Source organism: Tympanuchus pallidicinctus, unplaced genomic scaffold, assembly GCF_026119805.1.
Source record: "Tympanuchus pallidicinctus isolate F22 unplaced genomic scaffold, pur_lepc_1.0 scaffold3, whole genome shotgun sequence".
Classification (NCBI taxonomy): domain Eukaryota; kingdom Metazoa; phylum Chordata; class Aves; order Galliformes; family Phasianidae; genus Tympanuchus; species Tympanuchus pallidicinctus.
This window is the reverse complement of record NW_026294747.1, coordinates 30296348-30310124: the sequence shown is the minus strand read 5'-3', so window position 1 is coordinate 30310124 and position 13777 is coordinate 30296348.

Here is a 13777-nt window from a genome sequence, read left to right as displayed (position 1 = left end):
TTTATAAGCTAGTTTAGGCAAAACAGAATAGTAAAGCTGAAGATGCTGAAAAAGCATTTTCTCAATTAATAAGAATTTCTTTCAAGAATTTCTGTAGTGAATTCTAATTTTAAATATTTGGACAAACTATTACTTTTAGAGGAAGAGGTTCTTCTACTCTTCTACTACTAAGTCTTCTACTACTAAGCAGCAGACTTCGTAGTTTAAGATTAATCAGCTTTGGCAAGGAATAGCAGAGAACTGTCTAATGGTTGTGTCATTCCCATTCATCAGTAGGGGTGCAGCTTCAAAATATGGCAGGACAGAAGCATTAATATTTGTGTGTGCACCACCGTTTAATATTCTGAGAATTGAGTCTTTGTCTGTACTGAAGAGACAGATAGTGAGTATTACTGGATGTAAAGGCAACCAAGGCATACCACAGGTGTATGTTTTCTTTCCATGAACATGTTGGTATCATATAGAACATGTCCAGAGTCCAGCGCATCAGAAGCAGGTTCCAAAAGTACAGATAAAATATTCAATTTGGACTGATCATTTGTTTAGTGTAATCAAAAAGTCAGAGCTACCTCTCTCACCAAGTTTTTGGTCTCCTGCAAATTTCAAATAGGTAAATGGTATTTGGTAGTGTTAAAGAAGAAACTGAACTTGGCCTCCTGTAAGCATTGGTGTCTTTTGTGATTTCATCCTGGCTCTAGATTTGACCAGAACTTTCATCTTGCTGCAAAGCCTACTACAAAAAATCAAACAAAAATGGTGAATTCTGATTACAGTCTATCTGACAAAAAATATCTGAGAAACATTGATGTTCGTTTTTTAGTCTATATGGAAGGACACTTGCTAATGCTGAATATTTCTGTGTGTAAAATGCTTAAAATTTGCTAAAATATGATTTGGAATTTATTATTCTGTACAGGCAAAAGAGTATCTGAAAGAATTTTCTGCTAAAATATTAGATACTTTCAAACAAATTGATTTTTTTCATTAGCCTTTCTTTATCTGATTTTGTACGTAAAAATTTATAGCTGCTAAAACTAATGTTGAAGTTTGATCTAATTTCAGTTTTCACAGATCCATCTCTTAAATGATTCCTTGAAGCTGATTATCTTTTTACCGTAAAGAACCTGAATACTTACTATGTTCTGAGGATATGATAGGAAACCATAAGCACAGGTTGAAAAGAGCCAGGCTGCCTCATCCAAGAAAGAGTTATTCATTGGTCTTGGCACAGACTGCAGCAGCCTACACATTGCTTCAGTATATGTTAAAATGGCTGTTGACCCACAGTGTCATTTGGCAATTAACTATAGTTGCAGCATTGTTCATTCTGCCACAGTCTTTTCTGTCTCTCACATCTCTTTCTAGGGTGAGCTGACTCCTACATGAGTTGATGAGTTGTCCTCTCTGCCGAAAGAGGGAACAGAAGACCTAAAAGTATACTTCAGAAGTTTAAAGCCTTATTTAATAGTAATTTTAAATATTAAAAAATGTATTTTAATGCAAGTAGAAAAGATGTTTAACTTGAATAATATTTAGGATAGGAGATGATTAATTAAAATAAATTACCCTTTTCAGTTCCATAAATTTAGTACAGTAGCCTGCAGTAAAAATAAGCTGTGAGTTGATTTGTAATGTATGGAAGCAATTAAGTGGATATCTTCATGTGAAAGGTACTGAGATATGATTCTTTTGTGTTTGTAAATGTTTGTGCTTGTAAAAAAGTGGTAGACGTTATCTAAAGTTTGCACAAAGGTGTGAGTTGCATTTGTACTACTAAATAGTATGAGTAGAAGTAAACATACTATGAGTATTTAGCCTGGTTCTAGAGGCATTTCAAGAGATAATTCTCATGGTTCACACCAACAAAACACTGTGTGGCTGTGTCTCCTTGTCTAATTACAGGAGAATTAACCAGTTTTTATCTTCAGAGCTGTAAAACACAATGTGTATCTTGGTCAATTTGCATCTGTTCCAAATAAACTTCTTAGAACTGAGAATAATAGGGATAAGAATATTTTACTTTCAAATGCTCTTCCATTTTTTTCCAAGTCATCTGTGTTTTTCCTGAAATCTAGATGTATCTCAGACTCAGAATCTCAAACTTCTACTGATTAGTACTGGCTAGAAAGTTAATGACAGCATTCCAAACTGAAAGATGTTATAAATGCTTTATTAATATTTAGTAAATGTTTGCAAGATGTTAATACATACTTTTATAATATTTCATAAAAGATGTTATAAATTGTACTATCCAAACACTTTCAAGAAGTCTTATTTTTAATGCCTTTTTAAGAAAAATGAATTAAAAAGGCAAGCAATATAAACAATGCATAGTTTTGCAGATGCTTTAGCATGTGACCACTTAAGTGAACGTTTACAGGGAAAAGGAATCAAGCATATTATAAAATACCATTAAGAATATAAGGTTGATTAATTTGTTTGTGAACTATTTTATTGCATCTGCATAACTTTTTAGAAGAAAAGCATTGCAAATGCAGTCTGAATGTGAAGTATAGTTAGAAGGCTATATTTTTAATTCATTATCACACAGGCATTCTGCTTGCTGTTTGCTCTTAGGAATAGTAAAATACAACAGAATATACAGTTATCAACATGAGATAATAAAGTCCTTGTGGCATCTATGCATAACCTCTAACCTTGAATCCCAATGGTAAATGAGCTCTGCCTGAAACTGCTTTGCTGCTCTTACAGCATTGTTGCTCTGTGGAGAGAAATGTCTTTTCTACTGGAAACATGAACTTGGTGAACTGAAATGTTAAATGATAATGTCAGCACTCTGATAATTCCATCAGAGTTGTGTAGTTTGTGATAATAATTGTGTTTATTAGCCAGTCTGAATTTTTTCTCTAGTCTAAACAATTTAATGATTTTATTCTCTCAACATAATTCTGCACTAATTTTAAAGCTAACTTCAAAGGATACTCTAACTCTTGTGAAATACAGTTTTGGTAAAACAGACAGTTTTTATTTTAACAGCCACTCAGATTAAGTCATGAAGAAGATATAGAAAAACTAAGGACATTAATAACCCAGAATTACCAAAAATAACAATGCTAACAACCTAGTCATTAATGAGAATTACTAGTCTTGTTACTATAGAAACAGGATTGAAGCAAATAGAAATTATGTGTAATTTCTCATTTCCAAAAGTGACTCATATTATGTCATTACCATAGTAATGATATTATTACCCCAAATGTAATAAACTTAAAAGCTACTTACCCTGAAAGGACATCTCTGCATCTGAATATGCACATTCTGATCTTCAGTGGGGCTTCACAAAAAAATAACCAAAATGAAACGGATAAATTTACCAAGCAGTGAAGATGGTGGAGTCATCTCAAGACACTTGCCAAACATTTGCTCTTTTTAATTACAGCAAGTCCAAATTTGTCATCCACTGTAGATTTTAAGAGGCTAAAGTTAAAAGTCTAATATACTATGCTTTTTTTTTTTTTTTTTTTTTTTGTATGATCAGTAACAATTGCTGTCTCAGACAGGGAAACGGAAACAGGACAAAACTGTAGTCAAAAAAGGTTGGACACTGCCAATATAGACAGTTGAAAGGAATTTCTGTTTTCTTTTTTACTTCTACCCAAACAGAGGAGTGAACAGGTGCATACTGGCTACAATATATGAGACAAATATATAGGAAAAGATTTCTAAGAGTGGGAATAAAAAAGATTACCCTCATAGAAAGGACCCACTGGAATCTACTCTAGTAACCACAGCTAGCCTTCCTCATCAGTTTGTTTTTCTAGATGATATGACTGACATACCTTGGAAATAAAGCATTTTGAAAATGGTACCTTCTGCTATTTTTGCCTTTGTTGTCCTCTCTGTAATCTTTTTTTTTTGTTGTTGTTTGTTTGTTTGTTTGTTTTTGTTCTAGTAACATATATAGGATAAAGCTCTGTACACTAGGAAGCTTCAGTAGAGTCACCATGGACAAGAACTGATAGCGATGATACACTTTCAGAATAGGAATTAAGAATATTTTTGTGTGAGTTATTTACTCGTTCATCCAGTACTTTTTACTTCAGGCAGTGATTTTCCTGTTATTCCATTATTAATTCTTATTAAGACATTTTCTCTGCTTCAGGACTTGTCACACTTCCATTGCCATAAAGATGAAGCTAAACTTCTCAGTGTCTCACTGTGGAAATTGCAAAGAAGTGATCACAGAGAATATCAGGAAAGTTAGCCTTCCTATAGCTACTGCCAGTGATGCTACTTGCTAATGGCTTTTATTATTTTACTTAAAAGGAAAACCTTTTTCACTGTGAAGGTAACTGACCACTGGCAGAGTTGCCTGGAATGTTTGTGGAGTCAATGTCCCTGGAGATACACAAAAGCTATTTGTTATTGGTTGTGTGCAATCTGCTCTAGGTAATCCTGCTTGAGCAGGAAGGATCTGGACCTGATTACCCTCAGAGATCCCTTCCAGCTTCAAACATTGTCAATCTGTGATTACTGAAATTTCTAGAAAACCTGGGATAGTTGGTTCACTGCTTAGATTTGCTTTCTAGGATGTCCAAAAACATTGTGGCAATCTACAGATATTATTAATGATTAATTATTATGATTCAAGTTGGAAGTTATTATTATGGCAGTAGGGCCAAGAAGATGATTAGTGGAATGGACCATCTCCTTTATGAAGAGGGGCTGAGAGACCTGGCACTTTTCAGCCTGGAGAAGAGAAGGCTGATGGGAGATCATAACAATGCTTATAAATATTGAAAGGCTGGGAGTCAAGTGGGTGGTAATAGGCTCTTTTTTAGCAGCGCCCAGTGGAACACAGGAAGTTCCATACAAACACGAGGAAGAACTTCTTTACTGTGGGGGTGACAGAGCTCTGGAAAAGACTGCCCAGTAAGGTTGTGGAGTCTCCTCTGTGGATATTCAGAACTCATCTGGACACTTTCCTTTGTACAATCTACTCTATAGGAACATGCTTAAGCAGGGGGTTGGACTAGGTGATCTTCAGATATCTCTTTTAATCCTGATGATTCTGTGATTTTATGAATTGTAATCATGTGGAATTTATGGACTCGTAACTTGGCACAGACAGCTGATAAGAACTTTGTCCAGAGATTGGTTTTCTTTAGAGTAATGGCATGGACAAAACACCACAGCTGCTTGAAAGTAAAGATATGGAATTATTTCATGACTAATTAAAATCTCTTGAAGTTTTGTGATAGTACATTATCAAGGGTAATAATAAGGAATAAATGGAATATCAAAATGGCTGATGAATTCCTGAGGAAATATAAGCAGTGTCCAGATAAATTTAGTGTCATTGCTTTTGTTGCGATAGTAGACCTGTTTTGAGGAGGGAGAGAAATCTCTTTCTTTCTTGTGTTCCATTGCAAGTTTGCTTGTTTTAACAGTACAGGTTCAGAAATTCTACACACATACACACTCACGCACACACACAAAAAAGTCCCAGTATGCTAAGAGAAACAATATGCAATAAAATTGTAAATGAAGATTCTGTTGATGATGATGGAGAACAATTATACCAAGTATCCAGGTGTTTTCTGTTATACGATTTACAATTTTTTTGTCTTAAAATGCCCGGAGATTTAAGTCAAACTTGAACAACTGCACATAGTTCTTTTTTCATGCGCCTCTATTTGAACTGAAAAATATACATCTTCTATTTGTACCCAGTGTAACAAATGTTTATTTACCAAAAGCATGGAGTCGCACCTTTGGCGTAAAGCATTGCTCAGTTTCTAAGGCAATGCAGATGATTGGCCATAAACTACATACACAGAAGAAGCACAGTTGCTTTCCTCAAGCTGTATGCTTAAAATTCTTGCAAGGAGTTTTTTTTACTCACAGAGCTATGTTGATCTTGCTGTTTTGCGACCAAAACTGCAAATCATCTTCAGCATAGTTCTGCCCCTGAAAAGCAAAGGAGTAGAACAAATGAGAAAAATGCTGATTTTGCCTAGGGCACTGTAAGGAAAGGAGCCAACAATCCAGGCCTTGGAGAAGCAATCAGTATTTAGAACTCACTGTGCGTCACTGAGTTAGAAAAACAAGAAGAGGCATGATGAGTAAATGTGTAAGCATGAACAGAACTTGGAAGAAAGCCCTAATGACTTACACCAAGCATTATTTTAATGATAATACTCCAGTTCTGGTGTAAGTTGCATGAAGATATGTGCAAACTCTTTCTTCTGTCACCATTCTTGGACATAGCGGCTAGCTAATAATTAATGAAGCAGCAATTGATGACTAGTGTCACAAACAGTTGGTTAATCCTTTGAATAAAAAATAGGGTTTGATAGATTCAAATCCACTGTTTGCAACCTCTTAAAAGCACAGTCATAAGCAATTATTGGTTTACTCACATCTTCAGTTGATGATGTTGTGTATTGTGAAACACTGGAATGGATAAGTGTCCCTGATGTACACAAAATTAATGCTATTGCCCCTAATAATAGGATAATGATGTAATATTTAAAGTTTCATGGAAGAAATATTGAGAGGACATCACTGAAACTTCCAAAAGTACCAAGAACATTGGAGTATATTTCTCTACTTGGGTATTCCATTAGCCAGCTATATCTGTTGGGATAGCTTTGAAAACCTTTGATTTTTTTTTTGCTGGTGACAGGGGCAGACTGGTTAACATATATGTATGTATAACAGATGATTTCCTACCTGATATTTTAGATAATTTAATATCTTTTAAAGCTTTTAATTTAATTACCAACTTCTGCTATCATCAGCCACTTACATCATTATCCTACTGATGTGAAGATACTATAGAATATGAACCAATAAGACTCACCAGCATGCAAGTTACAGTAGAAGGTATGTAAAGACTTAGTTTTGATTGATAAACCAACCATCCACAACCTGATTCTATAGCTCAGAGAGGGACAGTTTACTCTTCTTTTACAGAAATGCACATTTCTGCTTTACAAAGATATTTCATGCAGGGTTTCCTCATTGGGGCAGAAGTTACAGTAGATTCAGTAATCAGCTGAAAGCTGTATGAAATAAGAAAATTATTTACTACAAAAGTATGACTATATTAATCTTATCCATATACATCACTCTTATAAAAAATCAACTTACTCTCCACAGTTTTTAATAAAGAGAAAGAATTGAATGTTGTCATGCTTATCAAACAAAAAAAACAAACAGCAACCCATTCCTGAGAGAATGTCTTTTGCAACTTCTGTATCTTCAAGATTTTCATGTCAGTGCTACAGTTATTGAGATTGCAGAGTCTATTATTCTGGTGTTAGGAAATGCTAGTTGTACAGCTGCATCCTGAATGTGAATTATATTCCATGGTGTAATGCATTATTATGCGGGCTTTAATTATAGGATAACTGACTGATCTTTTCTACAAAATACTGACCTCATTTACTTTGGTTCCAAATATTTTCAAAACTGGCTTTGACATAATCATGAAATATCTATAGTACCATGTATTGTATGACCTGAAGAAGGACCTGCATCAGAAAAAATTTACATTTTCTGGTTGTACTACTGGGGCTAATGCATTATTATACCTTTGCTTATAACCCTTCTCTTGCCAATACACTCAGAACATAATAGCAACAAAACAAAACAAAAACATACATACAACTTCTTGCTGAAAATTCTCTTGTCTTTGCTACATGAAAAATTCTCTTCTGTATTTCCTTACTGCTGCATAATAACCCCAATACCTGGGTTTATGACCGAGGCATACAGACAAGTCTTTAACAAGTAATAATGTTAGATTTCAGTTTTATATTTGTCTTATAGGTAAATTCAGACACTTAATTATAAGGCTTTTAAATCAGTGTTATCCTGCAGGTTCCCAATATAGTACAATTTTAAAATTTTATTTTAAAATTTTTTTAGGTAATATTTTCAAAATGAAGAATGGATTCCTATCCCCTTTTGAAGATATAAACCAGAATTATGAATTTTTGCATCATGTGAAATATCTTTAAAAGGAAAAAAAAAAAACCCAACAGAACAAGAACCCTGTTCTGAGTGCTCTTATACTTAAAATTGCCTTTATACTATTTATTAATGCAAGGCAAAAAATCATTTACTATCCCCAGTGAGAATGAAAAGTTGTTAAACAAAGAATTACTCTCACACGTCTGTTTTTTTTTTGAAAACTTTTGTTTAGCCATTGATTTCAGAGTATAATAGAAATGTCTGTGCTCTTTAAAGGTTTGTTCCTAGATTTTTGAGTTACTGAGTTTTTCCTCTTCAGTGGTTTTGATTGGTGTAGTGGAAATGTTAAGCTACGACTTGAACTATTGAGCACCTGGTAGGAAGGCAGGGCCAACTCAAGAGTTCAGGTGCATCAATGCACCTGAGTGACTTGCAGAGGTGGATCCTGGCTCCGCCCACTCCCAGACTTTATTTAAGAGATGGCAGCAGAGGTAAGGCTATCTCATCTGGCTATCCCTGCCTACATTGTAGGTGTTCTGAAGGTAAGCATTTTTTTTTTTTTTTTCCCCCCTCTTATTTTGTGCCTGCAGCTGTTGTGTCTGAGCAGATCCTCACCTGCTGTGGCCTGGGGCCTTGCTGCTCTGCTGTCTTGTGTTTTCCATTGTGTTACAATTGAGGTAATTTTTTTTTTTTTTTTTTTCCTCGAAGTATAGACTTTTCACATTGTGGAGTAGATCCAAATGTAATTTATAGTCCTTTATTCAGAAAGTTTTTTCATTTTAGTAGTTGGTACTGACTCACTGTTAAAATATCAAAGACACAAAACTAACTCTAATTTAGAAGAAGCCAAATATTATCATACAACTAGTCAGGTTATAATTTTTATTTTAAGGAGTTAGGACTTGAATGACAAGTAAACTTGGAAAAAAAGGATATTAGACAAATCCTATTCCTTATACAGGATCAGGGAAGAAAGTAATCACAGTAACTTTAATAAAAAGTCAGATTTGAAATATATTTGAAGAAGCAAGGACAAGTTACTCTAAAATAAGTTAAGCAAAAGCACTTGATTCAAAATTAGGTAGACTCTCTGCAGTTGGATTCTACTTGGAGCCTACCATAGAAATAGGAAAGGTCTTGTGGGAGACAGAGGAGTGAGGGAGAAAATTGAAATAGGCTCTAAAAGATTAGAATGAATTTAGAGAGCTGTTGGCAGTGAGAGAGAGATGGAAATGAAATTAATGACTTGAGTACAGAACTTGAATGTATGCTAAGTTTATGGATGATACTAAACTAGGATGAACCATTGACTCTATAGAGGGTGGAGAGGCCTTGCAAAGACATATCAGCTTGTTGGAGAGCTGGGCAGTTACCAACCAGATGAAGTTTAAGATCATGTTCTTGATTCTGAACCTGGGAAGGAGCAACCCTGGTTGTCCTGCTCTGCTCTGGTACAGCCTCGTGTCGTGTACTACATGTAGTTTTGGGCATCACAATACAAAAGGGGTGTAAAGATATTGGGGAGCATCTGAAGAATTGTTATGGAGGGTCTAGAGGTACGGGGAGTGGTTGACATTGCTTGGTCTGTTCTACTTAGGGGAAAAGAAGATTGAGGGGAAGCCTCATGGAGGCCTACAGCTTCTGTGTGTTGTGAATAGCAGGACAGCGCTGATCTCTGTTGACAGCAACCCAAGGGAGTAGCATGGAGCTCCATCAGGAGAGGATCATGTTAGCTTTTAGGAAAAGGTTAATCACCAAGTGGATGATTGGACATTGGTGCACGTGATCACAGAGCAGTGGTCATGGCTTCAAGCTGCTGGAGTTCAAGAAGTATTTGAATATTGCTCTCAGAAATACAGTTTGGGGTTGTTTTTTTTTTTTGTATGTATGTGTGGTGCTGTGTGGAGCCGGAAACTTGACTCAGTGGTGCTTGTGGATCCCTTCCAACTTGGGATGTTCTATGATTCTGTGAAAGATTACATGCTTCATGTTTGTACTTTCCTTTCGTTTCCAATATTCCTTACTTGTACAAACTCTTGTATGCACAAAGAAGAGGGGGAGAATATCTGGGAGAGAAGGAGGAGAGTAGAAACTTGGGCACAGGAAGAGACCACCTTAAAGAGTCTGGCATGAGGTGAAGCTCAAGTAGTTTGGGCTTTGTCAGTGGTGTGGGGTATCTCTATGACCACTTCAGCAAGAGCTGTTTGCCTTATACAACCCTGTTGTTTCCTTATGAGTTTGCATTCATTTTTTGATAAATAAATTAGATATAAAATGGCAGTGCACAGAACTTATGTGCCTTATGCAGAGAGGTCATCAGCTCATGTCAGTGGATCAATTTGCTGTCCAGCAAGTCTGCTGGCCAGGGGACTGCTTATTGTGCATATAACCAAAATTACTCTGAACCCTAGTGGATAAAACAAAATCAAAAAAAATTTCTCAGTTTCAGAAGAGAATTTCCTGATTGACTCTTCTATACTGTGATTTGACAAGTTAAGAAATTCCAAGCTTTTAAAGATTTTAACTGCTAAATAATGTTCATATGGAGTGTGTTCATTAGTCAGTGATCTAAGCTATTTAAATTATTATGCAGTAGCAGATCTTTAAAAGTGTATTGGTGGAGAGCTCTGTGTATGGGAGCTGTCTTATCATGTTCATAAGAATTTTTTTTTATGTATTAAAAATGCAGACATATTAATAGGACACAGGGACAGAGCTGATGAATGAGTGTCTTTTTGCAAAATAAGATGCATATGAATATGACCTTATTGAGGATTGAACTGCAGTTCAGTGTGACAATTTAAGAATGTATCTTTAATTACAATTCTCTTGATTCACTGAAACCATGAAGTGGAATTGAGTGTTTTTTTATTTTACTTAGTGATCTTCTCCCAGATAACTATCCACTCCTCCTACTTGTGTCTGTTAGGACCTGCAGGAAGCTCACCAGTGGCGTACGTGGAAGACATTCATCACTGACTCACAAGAAAAATAATACTCATTCATTTTTCTCCCTGCCAAAAAAAAACTACTCCACCAAACACTATTTTCATTTCACATTCTCTTTCCTAATTGTTGAGTGCTGCTAAGAAAACTAATTTCACATCTCAACAAGGACGTATTCTGGTCATAGTTGTTAAGAGAAATTATAATATTATCTGAGAGATCCTGTTGACTTTTCCCAACTGTTTTTATTTATTTGTTTAAAACACTGCTCCTGTGGGTTTTGATTTCATAATCACTCTTTTTTCTGGCAGTTGGACATACATTTATAATTCATACAGAAAATGGATGTAAGTGAAGAGCAAATGCACACAGTGTGTGAAAGAAATATTTAGGTGGTTTCAGTTAGAAAAAAAAAAGAAAAAAAAAACACCTTGGTAGATGTTATATAACTGTTAAATTAAAATTCAGATAAATATATATATATATATATAATTATATATATTATATATATATAAACCCTCTCCTCCTGAGACCTCAAGTTGTAACTGAGATTATATATATATATATAAGCCTGGCTGCAACTGTAAATGTTGAATAGGGCTGGCTCCAGAATACTGGTCATAAAAGTCAGTTCAGCTCTGCCTTTTCATCTTAACCTATATTTACTTAAAGAATTGGTATGTTACTGCAGACTTTCAGATAGACGCAATTGTGCTTTACCTGATATTTGATAATTATTCTTATTAAGCCTAAAGCTGGACTGAATTAGAAAATGCATTGTGCCTGATTTATGCACTCAACACTTTTCCAATATAAAACTGCCTTCAAAGTGAAAGAAAACTATCTAAATGTCTTATTTACTTTTGTGTTTGGGACTAAAGATATGTGACTTTGTCATCAAAGGAGCTTGTGATGTTGAAGTGAAATTAAATTTGTGCCTAAAATACCTAGACAGTATACAAGATCTTCAAAAACAACCTGGAAAGTTTTCATTTCTTTCTTCTTTACTTGTGCTGAGGACAAGTGACTTAACTATCAATGATGCTTATTAGAATCCTGTAATATAACAAAAATGAAATGCATTGTGCCCAATATGCCTTAGTTTTCATAGTAATGACAACACATATGCTATATTTCTCTCTTTGTTTTCTTTGTGTCAAGTATATAAACTGTCTTTCTGCCATCACAAACTGTGAATAATGTATGAAATAAATAAAAAAAGATGTGAAATATGAATAGAAATAGGCTGCGCAGCAGACCCATATGTTCTACTCTAGAGAGGGGCTTAATTCGCAGCCTATCAAAGTCAATGCCAAGACTCCTAAGGAAATTAATGGGCTTTGATCATGCCCTATAGTCATACACTTTGGGCCCCAGATTCTTAAGCAATAAGAAAAGAAACAGCTTGTCAGTGAACAGCATTCTCTTCCTTTATGTTGCTCTTCAGGTGCCAAGAGCTCCCTTGATGCTTCAAGTTTGACTTTGTAACTGCTTCCTGTACTTGGCCTTGTTACCTATGGAAAGTATGGGCTTAAGTATATTGGGTATATTATTTACCTACTAGATAGAGTTACTGAAAACCTGGTATCAGATTGGATGTTAATTTCAGAAGCCTCTCTGTAGTTTAATGAAATATATTACCACTTATCTCCATGTTTACCATGCAGATGAGCACCTTTGTTTTGAGCTTTGATTTGTTGGTTCCTTGAGTCACCACTTCATATAAATTTGACATTTTAAAATAATACTATTTATGAAAGTGGCCAGCTTGTGTACACAGGACCTGGAGAGCAAAATGTCTGCTTTGAGCTCCCACCCACAGTTGTAGCAAAGCTAATGAATAGCATGCAGTAATGCCAACTCCAATGAATTAGTGATGAGTAATGGGATTTTTGGCTGAGATTGAATGATGATACAGGAACCTCCAGGCCTTGAAAAATTCTGGCTTTGTCACAAGAAGAGCCCTTCATGTTGCCTGCTTCTCATACTCGCCTGCTTCCTGACAAAAGGAGCCAGAAAAGCTTATTGTGGGAGGACTTTCTCATCTTAGCAACCTGCTGCTTCTAGTAAAAAAAAAAAAAAGAAAAAGCTTAAAATCATACTAGGATAAGGACTATTGCTACTTTTCCCACCTTTCACATGCTCTGGGATAGGCCATTTGCTTCTTGCTGTTTCTACTTGTTGGAACGGGAAAAGGATATCATTCCACAGTACTTATGCCTAACCCTTATAGTTGATTTAAAAAAAAAAAGTCTATGAGGATCAAATGGGGCTGAGGTGCTGGCAAGACTTGATAGGAGGTTGGGAATGTGAGGCTGAAAGAAAATCTGAGGAAAATGTGAAATGAGGGCAGAGGTTAAGACCAGGACACATGAAACCTCTGACTGAGGAGTGGGCATGTAGGGAAAGCAGCCTTATGGAGGGGGAACAGACTTCTGTAGGGCCGAGGATGCTGAGAAAATGGAAGCATTTGCTGAGAATCTCAGCAGAGAAGAGGAAATGAAAGACTGCCAAATGATTAGAATCATAATGCTTATTTTCCTCTCTTTATAAGAGTACAGTCCAGAATGAATTTGGAATAAGAAACAAGTTTAAAAAAAAAAAAACAAAAACAAAAACAAAAAAACATATTTTATCATTATAAACAAAGATTAGCAGCACCAAAATAATATTTTCCTGTTTTCTGAGGGGGAATATCATGACCTAGAATATCTCTTGGGTTTGTGATTCAACATATTGTTGTTACTGTCTAAGGAAAATAAAGACTCACTGCACTGATGTATGTATATACATGCATCTGCATATTTTTTTATATAAAACTGTTCTGAATCAGAAATTATGTATATAACATATATATAATTTCAGCCATTACAATCCACATTAAATGTGG